This window comes from Puma concolor, chromosome C1 (genome assembly GCF_028749965.1).
Source record: "Puma concolor isolate L17-30 chromosome C1, mPumCon1.1.hap2, whole genome shotgun sequence".
In the NCBI taxonomy this organism is placed as follows: Eukaryota; Metazoa; Chordata; class Mammalia; order Carnivora; family Felidae; genus Puma; species Puma concolor.
Genome location: NC_141674.1, coordinates 146,703,498 through 146,728,768, shown reverse-complemented (window position 1 = coordinate 146,728,768; position 25,271 = coordinate 146,703,498). Strand labels below are relative to the sequence as shown.

At 35.6% G+C, this 25,271-nt stretch overlaps 1 long non-coding RNA gene across 1 annotated transcript in view; it reads left to right on the top strand.

Annotated features, from left to right (window-relative positions):
* Positions 1 to 24,575, top strand: part of LOC147578482 (uncharacterized) — an 81,019-nt gene extending 56,444 nt beyond the window's left edge. The window contains exon 5 of the long non-coding RNA XR_015255231.1: positions 24,499 to 24,575. This is a non-coding gene — a long non-coding RNA (uncharacterized LOC147578482). The remainder of the gene's footprint in view (positions 1 to 24,498) is intronic.
* The last annotated feature ends 696 nt before the right edge of the window (positions 24,576 to 25,271 follow it).

Below are 25,271 nucleotides of genomic sequence, written 5' to 3'. Positions count from 1 at the left end.
AGACAGAGCAAGTAGGAGAGGAGGAGAGAGAGAGGGAGACACAGAATCCCAAGCAGCCTCCACATCTTCAAGGCAGAGCCCAGTGTGAGGCTCAAACTCACGAAACTGTGAGATCATGACAGAGCTGAAACCAAGAGTTGGATACTTAACCAACTGAGCCACCCAGGTGTTCAGAAGAATAAATGTACCTAGATATTTACCATTTCTCTTGTTTTCCTTTCATTCCTGAAGTTCTAAGTTTCCTTCTGGTATCATTCTCCTTAAGCCTGAGGGACTTTATAATTTACTTTACAGAAGGTATTTTGGAAAGGAATTCTCTTAATTATCCTTCATTTATGGTGACTTCATTTTACCATCATTTCTGAATAACTTTTTTTACAGATATAAAACATTGGACTGACAATTTTTTTCAATATTTTAAATATATCTATCATTCCATTGTCTTCTGGCCTGTATGGTTTCTGATGAGCAGTCCACAGTCATTTAAAACAGTATAAATCTCTAGCAAGCCGTTTTCTCTGATTGCTTCTAATATTTTATTCTTCATTTTTGGTTATGATGTATGTGAGCATCACTTCCTTAGGTTTAGTTGGATTTGCTGAGTTTGTTACGTTTGTAAATGTATGCTTTTTGCAAACGGACAGCGTTTGGTCACCAGTTCATCAAATATGTTTTCTGAATGAATCTCTTTCTAAGACAAATGCTACATCCTTTGATATTGCCTCCCAAGTTTCTAAGCTTTGTGACTTGATTTTTCAATTATTTTTTGTTCTTGAGCTTGCCTGACTTTTATTGATCTATTTTTAAGTGCCTGAACTCTGTCCTGTCATCTTGATCCTATCAAATGAATATACTTTAATGGCAGATGCTGTATTTTTAGTACTAAATATTTCATTATTTAATATCACTTTTATTTATCTGAATACTTCTATCTTTCCATTTCAAAGCCTCTTTATTTCAGGCAGCACGGTGATGGCAAGTGTTTCAAAGTTCCAACATTTGGGCCATTTTGAAGTTGACATTAATTATCTTTTCTCTTTGGAATTTGTCATAGTTTTCTGGTTATTTTATGGCAGATGATTTGGGATTTATCTTGAAAATTTAAAAATCATGTTTGAGTTTGTGTCTCCTGTTATCTTGTGAAGAGTGTTGATTTTTATTTGTTTTAGTAGACACTCAACTTGGTTAGGTAAAGACCTCAAATGTATGTCACATTTTGTGGCCAGTGGTTCTAATGTCGGTTCAGTTTTCATAGCTTTCTCCTAATGTCTCTGATCTATCTTGCCCATGTTCCTCTCAAAGGTTAGAGTCTAGGATTTGGGCTGAAGTTAATATTCTGATATAGTCCTCAGCATGTTCTGTGTTGCCTTGGTTTAATTTGTGTCTATCTAGTTTGAAAAAAGTATGGGACTTTTACCAGCTCATACAGAGAATTAGGATATATTTTTTCTCCGGATCATATATCTGAAATTTTTCTTGTATTATCTAGTTCTCAGGAACCCTTTCTCTTGGTTCTCCAGATAGAAAAACAAAGTTTCTCTCAGAAACTTAGTTTCCTACTGATAACTCAGTTCAACACTCCTGGTCACTCTCATGACAAAGCAGCAAAAGCAAAAAAAAAAAAAAAAAAAAAAAAAAAAAAAAATTAACAGGGATTCCCCCCAAGGATTTGCTTTTCCTAGTTTCTCTGGACAGAAAAGTGAATTTTCTCTCAAAATGCTCCATCACTGTGATAATGGCACACAACATGCCCAATGCTGCCCTCAAAGCAGCGAGATGGGGAAAAATGGAAGACTTCCACAGTTTCCAGTTATTTTTTATTTTTTTGATCACCCTTGCTAAGACTTTATACACACACACACACACACACACACACACACACACACAACACTGGCCACAAAAAATTTTATATATTTATATTTATATGAGTAGTTGTAAATATTTTCAAAACAATAGCTTTTGTTTATTTTTTGTTAATTTCTTGGAGTTTTTTTCTTTCAAAATGCTCTGCACTTGCTCTTGTTATTGTATAAACAATGCTTTATGCATCCTTAAAATATTGATGTGGTATATTTAAATATTATTTATTTCAAAATATTCATTTTCCTTATGATTTTTTCATGACTCACGATTTATCCAGGTATATGTTGTTTAATTTCTACATTTGAAGTATGTTCAGTATATTATGGTCATGATTTTTTAACTTAATTATTTTCATCTATATGAAAACATTTTCATATTTGCATTTTTTATGATTATATATTTCTTTATATTCTTGAACAGACTTATAATTGTTTTAAACATGTTAAATTGCAGGGGCTCCTGGGTGGCTCTGTCAGTTGAGTGTCTGACTTCAGCTCAGGTCATGAAATCACGGATCACGAGTTTGAGCCCTGCATTGGGCTTTGTGCTAACAGCTCAGAGTCTGAAGCCTGCTTCAGATTCTGTGTTTCATTCTCTCTCTGTTGCTTCCCTCTTGCTCTCTCTCTCTCTCAAAAATAAATAAAGATTAAAAAAAATTTTCAAAAACATGTTAAATTTCAAATTTGAGGCAGTTCTAGGTTCGTTTCTATTGGCTGCTTTTTCTGTTGAAATTCTCATGCATATTTGCATGTCTAGTCATTTGTCAATAATTATTGGGCATTTTAAATAATATATTGTAGGTTCTGTGTCTTGTCTTCTTTGGAGGGTAATTATTTTTTATCTGCTATGCAGTTAGCTTGACTGAACTCAAACTCAATTCTCACTTACTTGAAAGAAAGTGAAAACTCTGCTCAGAGTTTAGCCTTCCAGCTATGTTACCTCACCTTGAAATCTTACTCAAGTGCCCACAGATTAGGGGTCAGGCAAGGATTTCAGTATCATTTATATGCAACTTTTATGACTTCTGTGGCTGTCTTCTTCCTGGGGTTTCTTCCTTCATTTTCCATGCATTTAAGAAACCTGAAATTATATCCTCTGTTTCCTTAAGGACTATCCCTTTCTACTTGAGCGTTAGCTATCTTGTACTGGGGACTGGAGAATACACTTAGGTGGAAAACTGTGTAAATTCAAGTATCATCCAATATAGTGCACCTCTTTCAAGGGTCAGACTCCCCTATTTCTGTCTGAATTTGGCTACTCTTTAGTGTCTCTAAATAGTTATTCTTTATATTTTGTGCAGAGCTTATAATTGTTATCTGCAAAAGCCTCAGTTTCCTAGTAGGCCCTCTGTCATTACTGAAATCTATACTGTTTCACAAATATGTGGAAGATATTTTAAATAATGTTTGTGAGGTAAATATGACATATGTAGATAAGTGTATTTATATTACTTGATTTTATTAATTAAATCTTTATCATCATTTTTATTTTTGTTATTTTTTTGGATGGAGAGATTTTTAAATTTCTTATTATGATTTTTTTCCCTAAAATTATCTTTGTATTCTTACTTTTCTTTCTCTTTCTCTCTCTTTTTTTTTCTTTTTTTTATGATACAGTTTATTTCTATGTTATTCAGGGCATAAAATTTCATAATTTTTATACTTATTCTAATGTAATATGACATTTTTTTCCTGTTCATTATATTCTTCTTAAATTCAACCTCTGCATGATTTAATTTATTACATGATTTACCATTGCTCATTCTTTTTACTTTCTTTTCTTTTCTTTTCTTTTCTTTTCTTTTCTTTTCTTTTTTTCTCATCTTTTTTTTTCTTTAAGAGAGAGAAAGAGAGAGAGAAAGTGCACAAGTCGAGGAGAAGGGCAGAGGGAGAGAGAATCATAAGCAGGCTCCTTGCCCATCGCTGAGCCCAACATGGAGCTCAATCTCACGACTCAGAGATAATGACTTGAACAGAAATCAAGCATTGGACACTTAACTAACTGAGCCACCCAGGCGCCCCTACTTACCTTTTTTGAGAATGTATTATTTCTTGAGGATGAGTCTTTTTAATATGTTGATAGACAAGTTCCCATTTCCTAAACTTATGTGAATTGTATGGTGGTGGTAATTTATCGCTTAACTACCAGCTAAACACACACTAAGGGAAGTGAATTTTGCATAAGAGCAAGTAACATAAGTTATTTGCTTGAAAAATTTTACTGGGTCAAAATATTAGTTGCCTTTACTTTTCAAACGTGATGGGGTCAAGTCAATGTATAATATTTCCTTCTCATTTCCACTAGTAAGTTTATAAGGATTTCATTATTACACTTCACATTATGATGAAACCTTTTATTTGTTTCATGTGTTGTTGTGTGTGTAACTTTCCATGAGTCATTTTCTTTAATGTGATTTTTCTAAACAAAATGAACAAAAATACAGATGCTTTGTAGCAATTTATAGTTCACCAATTTTATAATCAAAGAGGCAACTAGACATTTTCTTCATTCTTGAATATTCAGCATATTTCAGTCTAAACAAGTTATTAGAAACTAAATTATATACAAATTTGAATTCCAAAATTGTAAAGAAGCTCTTTTTTTTTAAGTTTATTTATTTATTTTTGAGAGAAAGAGAATGTGCACAAGTAGGGTAGGGACAAAGAGAGAGAGGGAGACACAGAATCGAAGGCTCTAGGCTCTGACTTGTCAGCACAGAGCCCCATGCAGGGCTCAAACCTACGAGGGGTGAGATTGTGACTTGAGCCAAAGTTGGACATTTGACTGACTGAGCCACCCAGGCACCCCTGTAAAGAAGCCTTTAATATGACTTATTTATGTTAATTTTTCTTAAGTATATTATAATTTAACATTCCTTGACACATTTTTTTCCTGAATTATTTTTTTAAATTTATTTACTTATTTTGAGAGGCACAGAGACAGTCCATGTGGGGGAGGAGCAGAGAGAGAGAGAGAGAGAGAGAGAGAGAGAAAGAGAGAGAGAGAGAGAGAGAGAGAGAGAGAGAGAATCCCAAACAGGCTCTACATTGCAATGCAGGGTCCTAACCCACGAAGCCATGAGATCATGACCTGAGGTGAAACCAAGAGTCAACTTTTAACCAGCTGAGTCACCCTGGTGCCTCTTCCTGAATTAATTTTTAACATCCAGTAACAAATCAGTTTTAAAACCATAGTTGATACCAAATTGATTAAATATTAAAATAGACAACACCAAATTAAGTCTTGATACATAATTTTATTTCTGTATAAGTGATGAAATCTTCTGTAATAGATATTTTAGTTGGGATATGATTTCTTTCAGAGCATTTGTATATATTTATATAAATTAACAGTACATTTTTAAAGCAAATGAAAATTAGTTTTAGATTTTCGTGTTTATTTTGAATTAGCAATTAAGTCAGGATATATTATTTTTTAAATTTGTTACATAGATCTCAGGCAATAACAAACAGGTGATATGAGTGTTAATTAAATAATTAGATTAGTTTGCCCATAAACCTCTGGCAGTCAACATTATCATAATTATTAGACAGTTAGGACCATTCACAGGAAGCACACCACTGTGTTTGAGTCTAATGGTTAATCAAACAAAAATCAGACTTTATCCTCTTAATATAGAAATAATAAAAAATAAAAAAGAAGAAGGAAAGCATAAAGCATGGCCATAAAGAATAAGAAAAGTAAGAGAAGTCCACAAAGTGTTCTACATACGCATACTCTAAGTAAATTTTCATTAAATGAAAGAGACAAACTTTGCTTAGTATTGGAACTCAATGGCTCAATTACTAAACTTAGAAAACCTAAATTCTACATGTCTCTGCCTTCTATGAAGAACGTGTTCTTAGAACAATCACTTAAAGATTTGAATTCAATCTGTAAGATAGGGGTAATAACATCTTTTCTGTCTTCCTCAGAGTTATTGTAAGAAGCAAGTCAAATAATTTTATACTTAAAAGCACTTTCTAAAAGTGCCAAGCAATATATAAAGATTGCTTTTATTTGTAGATACAGTAATTTTTACATATTCCTTTAAATTCTGTTCTCTTATTGTTTTAAGTGATTCTATATTTTTACTCTATTTTCTTTTGAATTTTATAAGAATATGGAAAGATATTAAAAGTCTTGCCATATTGCAGAGTTTTATCATAAGAAAAGAAATATGAGGTAAAAATAAAATAATGAGGAAGCAAGCAGAAACAGCTCTCCTCTTAGACTACACAGTTCTGATCTTTATCAATCAATAAAGATTTTATTATCTTCTATGTATTTATGAAAAAAAAACATTCATTTATGTTGTAAACTCAAAACATTGTCACAATACTTTGCCATTTCTTATTTATTTATTTTTTTTTTTAATTTTTTTTTCAACGTTTATTTATTTTTGGGACAGAGAGAGACAGAGAATGAACGGGGGAGGAGCAGAGAGAGAGGGAGACACAGAATCAGAAACAGGCTCCAGGCTCTGAGCCATCAGCCCAGAGCCCGATGCGGGGCTCGAACTCACGGACCGCGAGATCGTGACCTGGCTGAAGTCGGACGCTTAACCGACTGCGCCACCCAGGCGCCCCTGCCATTTCTTATTTAAAAATGTGGTTTAGAGGCTCCTGGGTGGCTCCGTTGGTTAAGCATCTGACTTCGGCTCAGGTCACAATCTCATGGTTCATGAGTTCGAGCCCCACATTGGGCTCTGTGCTGACAGCTCAGAGCCTGGAGCCTGCTTCGGATTCTGTGTCTCCCTCTCTCTGCCCCTCCCCCACTTGCAGTGTCTCTGTGTCAAAAAATGAATAAATGTTAAATTTTTTTTTTTTTTTTTTTTTTTTACGAAAACAATGGGAGAGCACGTGGAACAAAACTGAGCCAGGTCCAAATTCCAGATTAGTTAGTGAGGTTATCTTGAACATTCCATCTCGGCTGTCCCTGGAGTGATAGCAATTCCAACAGAGGAATTATATAGCCAACCCTTAGCTTTGTGAGGAATAATAAATTATTACTGTTTTAAACCACTAAATTTTAAGTTGTTCTTTTACACTATAGATAAAATTTTCAAGGAGTAGGTAATATCTTGGTAAAATCTTATTATTTTCCCTATCTGTAGTTTTGACCACTTCTGACTGATGCAAAACCTTTTTGTACACTAAAATAAAACTTTGACAGTGCTCAGTTCATTGTTGGTTCTCAGTTAAGTGATGCAAATTAGTAATGATTGAATAATAATCAGCAGTTGTCCAATTGTGTGTATATGTTTTCAGGTTGAGTCCTGCTGATAAAATAACTATTTCTATCTCCCCCTTCAAGAGGAATAAGGGTCATTGTATTTATATAGATTTTTGTTCCCAGCAAAAGATTTTTGCTTTGTGTTCCCTTCTATGTGGTGTTCTGGTCTCAATCCTGTTAGAGATTATATCCTACTTCTCCTTTACTAAACTTTTCAGTGCAATCAATGCATTTCTTAGATGTTTAATTATTATGTTGATTTTATATCATCACAAATGTTTAAGGTGAGAGGAGTCTGCAATGAATAAGACATAACACTTTAAATTGGGGGAATTTTTTAAAAAAGTCTAAACTAATGGATTAATTGGTGTTGCTGCTATATTTAGATTTGATATTTTATTATAATAATCACTTTTTAAAAAAATTTTTTTTACATTTATTTATTTTTGAGAGAAAGAGACAGAGCGTGAGCAGGAGAGGGGCAGAGAGAGAGGGAGACACAAAATCACAAGCAGGCTCCAGACTCTGAGCTGTCAGCACAGAGCCCGATACGGGGCTCAAACCCATGCGGGGTGAGATCACGATCTGAGCTGAAGTCATACTTAACTGATTGAGGCACCCAAGAACCCCAGTAATCATTATTATTCTATAACAAAGATATAAGATTACAAGAAGATATTTGTGTGGTTTTTTGAATAGAAATATAGTAGAATGGTATTAGTAGGTAAAATTCTCAAGGAATAACTCTCTGGTCAGTTTCTATAGTAAATGCCAAGAAGGAGTAGACAGACTGAAATAATATCCTGTGAATAAATGGGTCCATTTCTTTTTGCTAAATATTCATTTCTTAAGGATTAAGTAAATCACCTGTGTATCCTACCCTAAGGTTCCAAATTTGCCCATTTGCCAGGATTTAAATCTATAACCTTTCTAATGATACTTGGAGATGAATGATGACTCTTGAGAGAAGTTATTATGCTAGTCTGAAAATTCAGCCCACATTTGGAGAAAAGAAGAAAAGCACATATTGGAACCAGAATGCTATGCTTTGCTTGCCTCAGTACTTTGTCCCCTTTCATTTCAATGTCAACAAATATAATTTACCAGTTAGGGCATCTCAATCAGATGATGTCTGTAGTTCAAGTCATACATAGGAGTTAGAGTAGGAGAGAAATCTTAGCTTCCTCATCTTTGACACTTAACATATTCTTCAAGAAGGATTTTTTTTTAAGTTTGTTCATTGATTTTGAGAGAGAGAAACTGACCATGAGCAGGGAAGAGAAGCAGAGAGAGAGGTTGAGAGAGAATCCCAAACCAACTCCATGCTGTCAATGCAGAGCTCGATGCAGAGCTCAGTCCCACAAACTGTGAGATCATGACCTGAGCCCAAATCAAGAGTCAGACACTAAACCAAATGAGCCACCCAAGTGCCCCAAGAAGGATTCTTTAAAAACCACTTTTATAGTAACAAGATCTTTTGGGTTTCTGGATCCAATTCCAATATGGGTGTGTGGGAGAAAATGATTTCCCCCATACCACCAACAATTTGTCAGACACCAGCTGGGCGTCCTACAATTTAACTTAATTCTGGCACCATCTACCCAGAGACCACATCAGATTCCACAGGTTAAGGGTTGGGTCTTACCCTGCTGGCCCCTCCCCACCACACACACACCTCAGATGCTGATTGCAAGCTGAGGTTGTGACCTGTGGTTCTGACCAACTGGCTATAAATCATACGTTCCCATGACCCACCCTCGGGTTTGATTAATTAGCTAGAACAACTTGTATAACTTTGAGAAACATTTTGTTTACTAGATTACTGGTTTATTATAAAAGGAACAGGAACAGCTGGATGGAAGAGATACATATGGCCAGGTGTGGGGAAAGAGCACTGAGCTTCCCTGCCCTGTCCATGTCACTTAAATAATAGGACATTGGCAGTTGATTCAACCTCCAGGCCCCTTTTTCCCACTCCAGAGATTGAGGATGAGATTGAAAGCTCCAACCCTCTAACAGCCTGGTTGTTTCTTCTGGCAACCAGCCCCCATCCATAGGTGTGATCAATAGTCACCTCATTGACATAACAGAAGGACACTATTGTTGCTCTTATCACTGGGAAATTCAAAGAGTTTTAGGAGCTCTGTGCCAGAAATGGGTACAAAGGCTAAATATATATTTCTTATTATAAATCACAATAGGATACAAGCATATCTCTCCAGTACTTCTTTTAAATGGTTATATTAAGATAGATTGGCTTGATTGGTAATTAATTAATGTCTGATGCAATGTGGCCAAACTGAAAGAAGTTTCAAAGTGCCTCAATTTGAGTTTTATACCATCCACACTCCAATTATTTAACAATCATTTGAAAGAATAATGCCTTCCATTTGGGAAAAGAAAAAATTACATTATGCAAATATAAACTTAAATAGATATAAACATTATTAAATTTCCATATAAATATGGATGAAGCAGTCCACTTGACTAGAAGCATTAGTAGTAATTCAGCTGTCTAGTGTTGAGTGGATAATGAAACCAGGAAGGAAGAATGTCCAGAGGGGTTAATTGCACTAAATCTTAATAAAGTGCCTTAATTTCTAACGAAAGTTGGAACTCGATACTAATATTGATCCCTAACTTTGATGTCATTTCAAAGCCAATTATCTCTGAACATGTCTGTACCGTATTACTGAGAATACTGCTGATGGGTTCCCCTACACCTATCTTTTTACTATTTCCATCACTTTACCTTCTCCACAATGTCATAGAGTTGGAATCATACAGTATGTAATCTTTGGCTTCTTCCACTTAGTAATAATGTAAATTTAAGTTTCCTTCTTGTCTTTTCATGGTTAGATAGATCATTTCTTTTTTTGCACTCAATAATATTCCATTGTCTGGATGTACCACAATTTATTTATCCGTTCACTTTCCAAAGGATACCTTGGTTGCTTCCAAGTTTCAGCAATTGCAAACAAAACTGCTATAAACATTAGGGTGCAGGATTTTGTGTGGACTTAAATTTTCAAGTCATTAGGTAAAAAAAAAAAAAAAAACAGGAGCACAATTGCTTCATTGTATGGTAAGAGTATGTTTAGTTTTGTGAGAAACCACCTGTCTTCCAAAGTGAGGGCGATATTTTGCCTTCCTACCATTTCTACGAGAATGAGAGTTTCTGTTGTGCCATATGTATCCATGTCAGCATTTGATGTTGCCTGTATGTTGAATTATGGCTATTCTAGTAGGCTTGTGCCGGTATCTCATTGTTATTTTAATTTGCATTTCCCTGATGACATATGATTGGAATATCTTTTCATATATTTATTTTCATCTGCATATCTTCATGGTGAGGTGTCTATTAAGATCTTTGACCTATTCTTAATTGGTTTATTTGTTTTCTTACTGAGTTCTAAGAATTCTTTGTACATTCTGGACAATGGTCCTTTCACAGATGTGTCTTTTGCAAATATTTCTCCCAATTTGTGGCTTATCTTCTCATTGTCTTGAAAAGGTCTTATAGAGAGCAGAAGTTTTTAATTTCAATAAAGACCAGCTTATCAATGATTTCTAAGATGTTGTTACTATAGCCGGGGTCACCTAGGTTTCTCCTATGTTATCTTTTAGGAGTGTTATAGTTTTGTGTTTTACAGTTAAGCCTATGATATTTATTTATTTATTTATTTATTTATTTATTTATTTATTTTTGAGAGAGAGTGAGAGAGAGAGAGAGAGAGAGAGAGAATGAGCAGGGGAGAGGCAGAGAGAGAGAGAGAATCCTAAGCAGGCTCTGCACATCAGCACAGAGCCCTACACAAGGCTTGAACTCACAAACTGTGAGATCATTATCTGAGCCGAAATCAAGAGTCAGACAGTTAACTGACTGAGGCCACCCAGGCGCTCTGCCTGTGATCTATTTTTAGTTAATTTTTGAAAGGTATAATAAAGTCTCTGTCTCCATTTACTTTTTTTCACATGGATGGCCAGTTGCTTCAGCACCATTTGTTGAAAAATCTTTGTTGAAAAGACTATCTTTACTCCATTGTATTGCCTTTGTACACTTTCTCAAAGATCAGTTGAGTATATTTATTTGGGACTGTTTCTGCGGTCTGTATTTTATTTCATTGATCGGTTTGTCTATTCTTTAGCTAATTCCATGCTGTCCTGATTACTGTCCCTTTATAATAGGTCATGAGGTCATGTAGCATCAATCTTCCAGCTCTGTTCTTCTTCTTCAATACTGTGTTGGGTATTCTGGATGCTTTCCATCTCCATATAAACATGGTATATCTTTTTAGGTTTGTCTTTTGTTAACTATTCCACAAGAATAAAATCTGTTTTTAACATATCAAAATTTTCTCTATGTATAGTACACATTCTGAATGCTTAAGAGTATTCTTTTTAAATCTTGAGTTTTTGCTCAGTATTTCACTATTTCTTCATTTGTTTTGACCTAACTCAGCTGGGTCCACTTCCACATGAATAAAGTTTAAAGAAGGACTTGACATTTTTTTCTGACCCCTTCTCCCTGTTTGTTTACTTCCCCTCACAGCCTTTCATATCTTAGAGAGTGAGGCCCTTATGAACAAATCTTTCATACTTTTTAAATAATATCAAAGTGTTGTAAAGATCATAAATACATGGAGAAAAGTAGGAAGAAAAAAATAGCTGCAATTATTAAAAATTAAAGATTAAAAGCAATTCTTTACTTTTATTTCAAAATTTCAAGTAACTGTTTTGTGTTTCCTCAGAATTCTCGTCACTATATTGAAATGTAGAAAATACAATACATGAAAAATTCAAAACCTATTATAGCTTACAAGCCAATTGCTATTAGGTTAATTCTGTCAACATGATAATCTTTATTAAAATAAAACTATATATCTCTATGTAAATTTATTTTTAGAGTAGAAATTCTAAATTGTCAAATTGTATTTATGGTGTTAAATTGACTTAGAAATGAATTATGAATTAGGAGCATAAATTAGTTTCTATAAGATCCCTGTAGTAAATTTTGCTTCTATATTTTCATAATTAAAATTTGCTGTATAACTACTACAGACAACAGTCAGTGAATCTCAGCTTCATCAAACTAGAGGTTGGAAGTTCTTCATATGGGGGATTATATTTAGAAATTTATTTGCCTTATGAACTGACAGGGTAAAGTTGATCGGCCTTCAGGCCTGGGATGTTGGGTCAGGCCATTGATAAAGTTCAGTGGCTAAGAAAGAGGGCAGTGATTACTATTTATAATTTGTTTTCTGATAATTTTATCATGCACATGTACTCAGAGGCCATGGGTTGCAGTTCATAAATTGAAACAAATGAATAAAAATATGTAAAACTGATTCTGTCAATTTTCAAAGACTAAGATATTTGTTATAGACATTTAAATGAGTATGACTTCATGCATTAACTATAAAGTACAGCTGGACAATAACAAAATATCATCCTGTGTATTCCCCTTTATGAATTTTCATATATGAATATTTATAAAAATGATATTGATGAAGAATTACAAGTCAACACAAAATATAAAGGGTAAATCTTTGCATGTGAATTTGTTTCACAATTCATCCCTATTTCCTTTTGTTCCTTAATGATTAAGAATTTGAACAAGTAATTTATTTCTTTTATATGCGTAATAAAATGTTCTATCTAAAATACATATATTTGTTTCTAGATTTGTCATTGGCAAGTACTGTCTTATTGTTTACCACATCTCTTTATTGGTAAATTTTGCCAAGATTTTACTGGAGCCAAAGGTTTATTTATTTATTTATTTATTTTCCTGGCAATTTGATAGACATACAGAAAGTCTATATTTAATTTCCTATAGTTTTCTTAGCAAATTTTGTTTTTGGAACATTCTTAATACCTGGAAAATCACAGTACATAGATACAGTGTAAAATAATATTTTACTAAAAACAACTATAAACGTAAGATTTTATCTGCATACATACCATTAATTGAGTCAAATCTCATAAATATAAAATAAGACATTGGATTAATTCTGAAAATGTTTTTTGGTTGTTGTTCATTTGTATCTTCTTTTGCTTGATTTTCATGGGACTCTGTATTGATAGGGAAAACAGGGTCATTTCAAATGATGATGATTTCATAACTTCTGTCTAATCAAAATGGGATCACAAGGAGGCTGGAGAGTAGAAGGGTAGCTGTTCCTAACATGGCTCTACAATTCAGAGGACATAGGAAGGAAAGCTTCCCTTGGAATTGTGTTCTTGAAAAGCCAAAAGTAGATATCAGCACACAGGAAATGATAAACAATCTTCAGAGTATATATGTGACAACATAGGTCCGTATTTATTGTCGAGTCTCAGGGACATCCATTACTGGGGGTCAATCGTTGCCATGTTCCTTATGTTTTCATAAGGATAGGTCTATAACTGGCCTAAATAAGTGGGGTGTTTAAATGGTTAATTTTTTGATGCAATTTTATTTAGTTAGTTAGTTACTTAGTTTATTTATTTACAGAGTGAGAGAGAGTGTGAGCGGAGAGGGGCAGAGAGAGAGAGGGAGGGAGAAAGAATCTGAAGCAGGCTCTGCACTGTCAGCACAGAGCCTGATGTGGGGCTCAAACTCATGAACTGTGAGATCATGACCTGAGCCAAAGTTAAGAGTAGGATGCTTAATAGAGCCACCCAGGCACCCCAAAACATTCAATTTTAAAAGATACCTATTAAAATGTTTTATTGTCATGTAGAAGATGATCACATGATTGGGGATGAGGTATTGATTCCCCTCTTATATTAACATATAAATTAAACATAGAAATGACTAATTGATAAAGTGTTATTTTAAAAAAAGTGGTATTCTGAAGAAATGAGTGGAGCACATTTGATCACATGAGGTGATCAGCTTTACTTGGCATAAAGATCCACAGTAAGATAAATTGCTGTGTGCACATATTTGATGTGATCACTGTTAGTGGGAGGTTCAATTTTCTGTCAAAAACAAAAGTGCTGGGGGGCGCCTGGGTGGCTCAGTCCATTAGGCGTCCGACTTCAGCTCAGGTCGTGATCTCGCGGTCGGTGAGTTCGAGCCCCGCATCGGGTTCTGGGCTGATGGCTCAGAGCCTGGAGCCTGTTTCCGATTCTGTGTCTCCCTCTCTCTCTGCCCCTCCCCCGTTCATGCTCTGTCTCTCTCTGTCTCAAAAATAAATAAATCTTAAAAAAAAAATAAAAAAAAAAAGGTGTTAGAACTGGACGATGCCTATTCTAACTTTGGCTATAGCTCATCCTAGCTCTGTACTAACTATGGGGAGGTTACTTAAACTCCAATAACCCCAATTTCCTCATGTATAGATTTAAACTAATAAAGAAGTTGATGTGGGGATTAAAATAGATTGTGTGTACAAAATCCTTAGAAAAGTGGCTGGCATACTGTTATGTTATATATGTAACATATATGTTATATATGTTACATATATAACAGTATATGTTAGTATGGTGAGTGGTTTTTAGCATACTATAGGATAGACTGTTTCTATGCTCACTGCATAGAGATATTTTGCAGATATTCGCTGGAAATTAATGTTAGTTCTATCGCCAAACATAAGTTCTCCCTCAAGGGGAAGCAATATTTTCCATGGACCAGTCTGTAAAGTGACCCAGTGACCCATAAGATACACCTTGGTGACAGCTGCTAGATTCACTTGCCACACTTTCATAAATACAGCTGGTGAGGGGACAATGAGCCCAAGTGAAAACTAAAATCTTATTACTCATGTAGCAGTTTTATAGACTCTTACAGAAACCTCCAGCTGTACTCTGAAATGGAGGCAAGGTAGACGTACCTGCATGCTGCTGAATCTAGGAACACAGATGATAAATGGTCGCGTGGAAATCTCCCATAAAATGTAGATGAGAAATTGTAGACAAGCGTAGTTTATCAGGATGTCTGCCCTTGGTCCAGGAGGAATTACAAGGCATTCCACCAAAACTGTGGTCAAGCATTGCCTATGTGATCTATGTGGTGACATGTGAAGTCTCCAGGATACCATAGTAGACCTATGTCGCTACAAAGCCAGTTAGATCAAGAAGAGAACCAAAAGCTGGGGGCTATTATTGACTTGTTTCAACTTCTTTAAGAGTTTCCCTAGTTAGAGGTCCATTGTTATAAATACAACATTATGGGGGCGCCTGGGTGGCTCAGTCAGTTGAGCTTCTGAATTCAGCTCAGGTCCATGATCTGCGGTTCATGAGTTCAAGCCCCACATTGGGCTCTGTGCTGACGGCTCGGAGCCTGGAGCCTGCTTTGGAATTTGTGACTCCCTGTCTTTCTGTCCTCTCCCCTGCTCATGTTTTGTCTCTCAAAAGTAAATAAATGTCAAAAAAAAAAAATTAAACACAACATTATGGTGGCAGTGCTAAGAGATGGTGTTTCCAGAGTGTTAAGTGATTCATGAGAGTTTTTACATGGATTTTGTTAATTCATATGCATCATAGTCTTTCCTTTTCAGGGCTGGTGTCATGCAAAATCTAGGCAAGAACCAAGGTGTGGTATTGGGGAAAAATCATGAAGAGTGGATAGGTTAGACAAACAATTCAAGGTTTAGGGAAAAATACACTGATTTTCTCTGGAGTTGATGAGTCTTTTCAGCATTTATTTATTTTTAATTAGAAAAAAGTTTATAACTGAAGATTAAGACTGCATCAGGTCTCCTTTTATAACAGGTCTTAAGTTAGGATATTTTGGATACAACACAATTTATCAGAGAATCTTAGCTATAAATAATGCAATTTTACTCAGCATGGTTCCACTGCATATTTTTCTCTAGGACCTGAGATTAAATAGGTACATGGGGATTTGGAGGAAGTTTTCACTGGGAGCATAAATACAAAGAATGAGATACCTCAAAATTGAAAAAAGTCTCGGTAGGATTGAGTCTCTTTTCTTCTCCTCCTCAAAACATGCATTCCTTCAATACTAAAATGCTACAGTTTCCTCTTTTTTGTCAGACTTTTATTTATTTTATTTTATTTTATTTTATTTTATTTTATTTTATTTTATTTTATTTTATTTTATTTATTTAGCAAGAGACAGAGAGAGAGAGAGAGAGAGAGAGTGCACAAGCATGAGTCAGGGAGGAGCAGAGAGAGAATGTGAGAGAAAACCCCAAGCAGGCTTCGTGCTGTCATCTAAGAGCCTGATGGGGGCTCAAACCCATGAACCATGAAATTGTGACCTGAGTGGAAACCAAGAGTCTAGCATTTAACAGACTGAGCTGCCCAGGTGCCTAAAATGCTACAGTTTCCCAGCATGCACACTTTCATGCACTTTTGGGCATGCTATTCTTCCTGCTCAGAATTAACCTTTTCCCAAACCCTACACATCTGATGAATGCTTATTTATCATTTAGAATTATCTTAAATTCATTAAGTATGTTCTTTTCTGCTTTCTCATCAGATAATCCTCTCTTGTGCTTTGTATATATTTGTTATTATGTTTATAATACAAAACTGTGTTATTTCCCTTTATGTATTTATTTGTGGTTATTAACTGTAATATCTTTGAGCTCCAGTTCATGGGTCATGGTTTTGCATCCTTGGTATAGAATTCTTTAAGTTTTTATTCAACTGAATTGAGTTGAATTTAATTAAATTTGTTGTGTGTTTTTCTATGAAACCATTCACACTCTTTCCTCATTCTCCTTCTGACCAATGGCAGGTATTTGAGAGATGGACAGGCTTAAGGACACAATCTTCTGAAATGGAGAAGAACAGTGTTAAATGAGCCACAAAGAGATCAATTCGTACAATTAGACCACAGAAGCCTAAAACTAAAACCAACAAGCTCACCATCTTTAGGACTATAATGAAGTCAGAAATAAAATTTCTCTTTCTTTCCTGTGGTTTGTTTCCAGACTTCTAGGAAACAGAAACTATTAAATTATAGTAAATTATTATTGGTAAAGTTATTCAACTATTTAGTGGAGAAGGTAAACTAATATGAATGAAATGTAATGTATTTAAAAGTCATAAAACAATTAAAAAATTTAAGACAACTAGAGTCAGATTGAAAATCATTAAAAATGTAAACTATTTCAAAGGAATTTTATAATATCTAATTTTTTATTTTCATACTAAAGTCATTCAGTTTAAAATGTTTATAAGTTATATTATCTCGTCATTTGAATTAGTAATAAATTGTCCTAAAAAGTCACCTGAATAAGGGTTATGGACTTTCTTTGTTCTATGAGATGCTTTCAAGGAAATAAGACTTTTTTACTTGTTTATCAAGAAAGTAAACAATTATCTCATAATAGAGCCTTGGAGGAATTAAGATTTTATGTTCTATATTTTACTTTGTATTTGTCACTGTAGCAATAAATTCAAAGATGGAGGTTTCTTATTTATTTATTTATTTAGAGAAAGAGAGAGAGATCACAAGCAGGGGAGAGGCAGAGAGAAAATCCCAAGCAGGTTCCACACTATGAGTGTGGAGCCTGATGAAGGGCTCGAACTTACAAACCACGAGATCATGACCTGAGCTAAAACTAAGGATCAGACCCTTAACCTATTGAACAACCCAGGTGCTCCAAAGATGGAGTTTTTAATTTGGGCTGGTATTTTTTTTCTCAGGTGGATCAAGTTTTGGCTACGATTATTAGCCTAATGGATACTGTACCCTTCTACCAAGGTTTTTCTGAACTTGTCAGATAATAACAATCACCTGAGATAACTCGTTATGCATGCAGATTATCAGTTCAATAAGATGAATTTGGGTAATAAGACTTCATGACACAAATCCTTTAACATGGAGCCCAGGTGATTCTTAGGTTTCAACATACTTGGACAATTGCATCTCCATACTATCTCAATGAATGAAAAATTTTGGAACTTTTGCAGGTCTTTTTGGTCATTGAAACAGGCTCAGCACTGACAGCAGAGAGCCCAATGTGGGGCTCGAACTCACAAACTGAACTCACAAACTAAACTGTGAGATTGTGACTTGACCCGAAGTCGGATGCTTAACCGACTGAGCCACCCAGGCATCCCTGTATTCATTTATTTTAAATCTCCCCAAACAAGGGACCCCTGGGTGACTCAGTTGGTTAAGCATCCAACATTGGCTCAGGTAATGATCTTATGGTTCGTGGGTTTGAGGTCATGATCTCATGGTTCATGGGTTTGAGTCCCGCGTCGGGTTTGGTGCTGACAGCTCAGAGCCTGGAGCCTGCATTTGGATTCTGTGTCTCCCTCTCTCTCTGTCTATCCCTTGCTCATGCTCTGTCTCTCTCTCTCTCTCTCTCTCTCTCTCTCTCAAAAAATAAACACTAAATCTCCCCAACTAGACCATGAGATTCTTGTGGTCAGGCAAACTACTAATTACTCTTCATGTTCCCAGATGAGCACATACCTGAAAAAGAAAAAAAAATGTTTACCAAAGGAATGAAAAGTACAAATCCTTTAAGTCCTATATTTAGGCTAGTTTTATATTAGTCAAGAGATCATTAACACAAAAAATTTAATTAACTAGTTTAAAAGTTATCAAAATAATACCTATATATGCAAATAGTGTAAGTTAATATAAATTAAGTGTTACCATCTCCAACTCACAACAAAAAAACACTATTACTAGTTTCTTGTTTGTATTTCTAGAAATGTTAATATATATGAAGCATGCATACATATATACAGATGTCAGATATATTCATACATGCACAGATATACAAAGATCCCCATACATACATTTGTTTTCGTGTACACTTTTATACAAATAAGATAATACTTATTTGTTATAATGTTTATATCTTGGAGAAAATTTCGTATCAACTTATATAAATCCACCTCATTCTTTTTATTGGCCATTCTATTTCATGTATGCATCATGATATAGTTACTTAATCCCCTCCTACTGGAAGTTTGGGTTATGTTCATTTTTTCTCATTACAAACAATACTGCAGTGAATGTTTTTGCACATCAATGTTTGAGCAATTTTTCTTCACCATGGATTTTGTATAGATATTTCTCAATTAATCTTGAGAAAGATGGTTGCAATTTATATTTCCATAAAGAAGAGACTGTTTTTCCACACTCTCATTAATTTTATATTATATAATTTATATATTTGGGTGATCTCAGGTGTTTTAATTAGCATTTATTTCCATATGAGTGAACAGGAGTATCATTACACGTATATTAAGATTTGTACTTCTGAAGCACATTGGCTTTGTGTTTTCTTCTATCTTAGATACTGTTATATCTGTTTTTCTCTGCTCTAAAACTCTCCCAAAGTTTATTTTTTTCATGCTTTTGATCTCTAGATCTCTGCTTATTTCTGAAGCCCTAGTTTTTATTCCCTATAGTATCTTTTAAATAGGCCAAACTGTTCTTTCTGAAACCTAATTTATGATGTAGGTAATGTCAGTTTCTAGGTTTGCCATGACACCCATTCTATAGTTTTGGTTTTCAATGCCTACCTACTTAGGGTTAATGATGCTTATTATCTCTCCCCCAAGTACAGAAAAAAAACCTTTAAAGTTAAGAAAAGTTCTAAATTTGAGGTACATGAAGAATATTTACAGTGGAAGGTACACACTTTTAGTCATGGAGTGAATAATTCAGGAGATGAAAGGCATAGCATAGGGAATAGAGTAAATGTCATCGTAATAGCGTTGTGTGGTGACAGATGGTGGCTACACTTGGGTGGAGCACAGTGTAACGTACGGAGTTGTCGAAAAACTTGTGATGTACACCTGAAACTTATGAAACATTATGGGTCAGCAGTACTTTAATAAAAAAGAACATTTACTCAAGAGTATGGCACGTTTCTTGACTTTGTGTGTCATCTCTGCACAGGGGTCACGCCAATGCACAGGGGTCACGCCAATGTCCGTACCATTCTAGTCTTGGCAAACGCGCTGCTGAAGCGAGCACTGGACTTAGAGTTTCTGATCATAGAACTGTCTGTTCTGGTATAATCTGTGTATGTACGTGAGTCCTCGCATGTGTGTCCCAGTATTGCATTCAACTTGTTTTACTCCTGCCCAAGTGTTTTCTCTGGTAGAGCAGCACTTGATGAGAAGCCCTGAAATGATTTGCATTGCAAGTTTTGGGTATGCTCTGCGTTTAGCACATTTCACCTACCTTTATGCAATTCTAAAACAATAAAGTTAAATCGGACACAACTTTTAATTATCCTGGGATTTTGATAACTTATTAACACTGAGTGTTACATGTATCTGAACGTACTACATCAGTTGTCATTAGATACCTCTTATCTCATTTATAAAGTTTAGCATCTTGTTTTTACCAGCCTATTTTTCAAAATATGTTTTAAAATTTTGCATCGCAAGATATTGATGCTCATACATTAGCTTTCTTGAAATTATAGTTGAAAGAAATGTTTATGTTGGTTAACCTTTTGCATGGGTGTCTCTCTCTTTCCTTGTCTTTTTTTTCTCTCTCTCTCTCTAAGGAAGGCAGGAATAGAAAGCAAGAGGAGACAGGTAATTGACCCCTTGACCAAGTCATTCTGTTTGGTGAGGTTGAACCACATTGCCCTTGTGAGTTTACAGTAAAAGCCGAGCAGAGGTCTGGAGTGGAGGGACTAACAGTGTTAGGATCAAAGGCCTAATTGTCTGTTTTCTTGAAGTTGGGGTTATTGGCAGCTGCCATTACACCATCCGTGCTCCTGTCACCCAACACAGCCAACCAGCATGCACTAATTGCAGTGGCCTTTTCATCAAGTAAGATCATCCCGCTAAACACAAAGAGCTGTCTTTCCATTAGCACAGACAGTAGCCAGCTAGATCAGCTGGGCTCCTTGAGTATGATTGGACTGTCATATTGTTATGATTTGTTCAAGTTTAGAGCATTTAGCAGATACCCTTTGCACCTCTCTTTGTACCTGAATACTATAACCTGCCTGCCCCTATCATTTAAGAGGGTACTATAGCTTTTCAAAGTTCAGCAACGCACAATTGCAGGCAGGCAACTGGTTTCTGACAAGAGATCAATACTGTCCTTCCAAACGCTGGAGTCAAGCTGCTGGGTCTGTCAGAGGGATGTGTGCTGTAATTGGATCATGGATGGGGAGAGTCATCTGAGTTTCCCTTCAGCTCTGTCACAGCTGTCAGATGTCATCCCTTTGTACAGCTGTCACCGCGGGAGGGTTGGGGCTCTCTCTCCGTTCTAACCCAATGCAAATGTCCACTTAGCAGATGAATATTGAAGATATTAGACACTTCTTTATGCCTTTATGCAAAATAAAGATCTGTGTCATCTGTGAATTTCATGGAAATAAGTTGCAATTTATTCACTGTAAGAAAAGTGAAGTGAAGCCTGTAAAAATGAGAAATTATTTGGTTCAGGCTATTAAAAAAAAGGAATATTTTACAGAATAAACAACAATATGCAGATATTCTTCTTGAGATGGGAAAACTAATAGTGTGAAGTATTTAAATGGTCACCTTAGATTTGGAAGTTATTTAAAAATATACATGTACTTTTACTTCATCCATATTCTTAGAAAAGGGACAGATCTTGAATAGATTTAGGTGCTTTTAAATCATTGAAATTTATGGAAAAATATAAACTCAATGTCTCTTAATGGAGCAATGTGACGAGATTTAAGGAATAGAGTTATATTTAGAATCAGGTCAAGGCATCTCAAGAAAGTTTTTAAGACAGAGAGGGCAACCCCGATAAAAATGAGTATGGCGTTTTGGCCACAAAATCCTCTTTTTCTAAATGATTACAACAGGTACAGAAGGACATGTCCATAGTGGGAAAGATAATTATGTAACTAGCGAGAGACTTCTATTAAGCTCAGTGACTTTTGCTTTTGTTGAAATTAAAAATAACGTTCAGACAGAAATGCATTTTATTTTACTCTACCTGCACTTATAACACCATTTTTAGAAAATGATGAATAGTTAACTCCTGGGATTGTATAGCTTGAGTCATGTACACTTGCAACCTATAATTAAAAAACAGAGAGAGAGATGTCACTAATATGGCGTTGGCAATCATCATCTTAATTCGGAAACTTTCATGATATTGTGATGGGTCCGTGAATTTCCCTGGACCATCCCAGAATAAAGTACAATCTTCATTTTTTTTCACCATTTTGTTTTCTGTGTCTCTAAGCTGAATGTCAGAATCATTTTTGGATGGCCGACAGAGTAATTTTTGATCTGGGTGGCTGACTTCCTTTTTCTTGCGGTCCAGACCACACACCACCTTCTCTGTCAAACAGGCAGCTTGCACTAGCCCTACTGACAGAGTAGCATGAACCTTATTTTCCAATATCTAACCTTCACGTCCTGTCATCACCAGGGGAATTACCCTCGGTCAGCCCCTCAGAATATCCCAATGGTTTACCTCCATCTGGCACGATGGAGTGACCTCCCCTCATCTGACGTGGCTCAAGTTTTTTGGAGCCTAAAATCAGTGACTGGCAAAAATCAAAACATATACGTTTGGTCTACACTGTGGGGTGGGGCAGTGGGAAGAAAGGGAATCAACAACAAGCCAACGCACCTAATGTTTTCATTTAAAAGACGATGTGTTTGACATAATTATTACACAGGCTAATGAGGAAGTCACCTTCCCCTGCCTCAGTTAGCGTTTTTCTCTCAATGTGATTGCACTTTAACCAGAAGCACGCTAAAATCCCAGGAAATTAAAATGTTTTAATCCTAAGAGATGAATTCTTTCACAATCAAATCTTCGTTGACCATTGCTGGTATAGTAAAATGGTCTTTAATAGTTACTTGGGCAGAAAACATATGATTAGTGAAGTAAAAATTTTAAACTTAGTTTCTTAAGGTTATTCTTCTGTGATAATAACTGAACTTTATATGCAACTCTAGTGACTCAAGTAGCCACTCTTTCTTTCTTTTCTTCTTCTTCTTCTTCTTTTTTTTTTTTTTTTAACATGGTTTATGGCTAATTACATCAGAGGTCCAAAACACTCTTTTCTACATTTGCATTAATAAGGGTGTCACATGACCACATTGAAGGAGAAGTATACATCAAAGGTAGATTAAAGGTTGGTTAAGCATCAAACCATGTTCCATATGTAAATTTATAGCAATGATGTGCTGTAGAAAGATAGCTTACCCTCTATTTCTCTGCTACTAAATAAAATTAAAAATTCACAACTCTGGTTTATGGGATTTTAAATGAATTTGATCTCTCTTTTGGGCAGGGCAAATAAGTGTTTTGTGATGTATTATTTTATAAAAAAAAAAAAAAGACCATCGTTCTGGCTCATTTAATTTTGCGAGTGAATGATCTAAGATTAACTACAGACTAGTCAGTGCAGTTTAAAAGCTGAAAGCAATTTTCAGCCATAGATGGTAATGCCACATTCAGTCCACAACCGAATGACTCTAAATGACTAAGCTTCGAGGTCTTTGTATATGACCACAGGGCCTGATAAAGCCATAGGAACACAGTAAAAGCACAAAAATAGTTCCAATTTATTTGGTGCCATCACCTTAATGAGATTAATACAGACGTGTTCATGTGCCTAATTGGTGATTTTGTTTTAACTAGTAATGAAGGATTAAAACTTCAGGCAACAGGCGGCTTGCTGGAAAGGGGATTTGAGGGGAAAAAGTTTTTAATTATAAAAGGAAGACAGTGAAGTGTGCCACGGCAAAGTTAATAATCATTCTTAAAAAAAAAAAAAAAAAAACACAACACCCTGATTAAAATATGTACCTTGGATTGTTCTTGCTATTTGGGGACAAAGGGTGATTTTATGAGCAGTACCACATACGGCTTTTATTTACCAGTAGATCATTTGGCATACAAAAACCTATAGGACTGTTATTTCCAGTGAAAAAGTGTTAAAATGGAAAAGCATTGGCCTTCAGGCTACTGTGGAAATTCAAGTATGTGGTGTTATATTCTAATGCATTCTTTTAAAAAGTGGCCGTGGCTGGCTGTCCAGAATCCCACAGCATCCCAGTAAACCACCTTGGAGGAGTGTCACCTCTGCCTTGCAATGGGATTGTCCCCCAGCACGTCTGGTTGTAACCGTTTAAATGCGAACAGTACCAAGCCTGCTGCCAAAACACAAACACTCAGCCTCCGTCATTAAAATTTAATTCCAAGGGGGCAGCTGAGCCCAGTTTGAGTTTTGCATCTGAAAAATCTTGTAAAAAAAAAAAAATAAAAAAATAAAACAACATACAAATGAAACCACCTACCGCACCTATTTGTATCTTTGCCCACCAGCCCAGTGAACTATATTTAAACAGACTCGTAGGTTTGATCAGAGTTCAGCAACGTGCTCACCCTCCCCACATTAAAACATATTTTGAGTATTGTTTTACCTCACTGTTGGTGGTGGTGAGTCGTAGAACTTGGGGCACGCGTATCTGTGCGCGCAGGCTAATTTTTTTTTTTTTTTCTTTCAGAACAAACGGTAAAATAAAGGAACTGTATCCCTACACTGTCAACTGAACAAAACATATTATGGAGGTAATTATCCCCGCCCCCCCCCCCTCGGAAAAAAAAACTTTGCCCCAGTCGAAGTGTCATTGTGATTAGAGAAAAGGCCCTGAAATGCAAGAATTTTGTCTTTGATGCTCTATTATGAACCACTTTAAAAGGACTCGGGGTAGTGATACTGTGCAGTTTAAGATGCTACCTTCCCAGAGAATGAAGACAGAAATATATTTTACATTTCTTGTCAGATTGAACTTTAAGACATCCTGACTGCTTTCTCTATAATTTAAACATCACAGCCAAAATGGCAACATGCTTTGTTCAGTTCCAGTTGTGTGGAGTTTTAGTGCTTCATTGATTCAGAGGAAGTCGGAGCCTGGCACCAGGAGCAGGGCGTTGGAATCACACTCTCAGTGCAGCATGTCAAGCCATTATATCTGGGACCAGAATGTCACCGTGGTCTCAATGGTTCGTCAGCTGAAGGATATGGTTAACAAATGTAAAACCAAACTTCAGAGGAGTTGGTTTTCTGTGCTAAGTGATCTGTATTCCCTCTGAATTTACTTTCCCCTAACCCCGTGAAATTAACAGTACTTTCTGACATTCGACCCCCTGACCTCACACATAATAAGAATTTAAAAAGCACCATGCATGAGTGTGCCTCTGTAATGCAAAACTGGAAAAAATGACCATGTCACCGTTTTATTATACAAAACCTTCTCAATCTCCATTGCATGCTTCA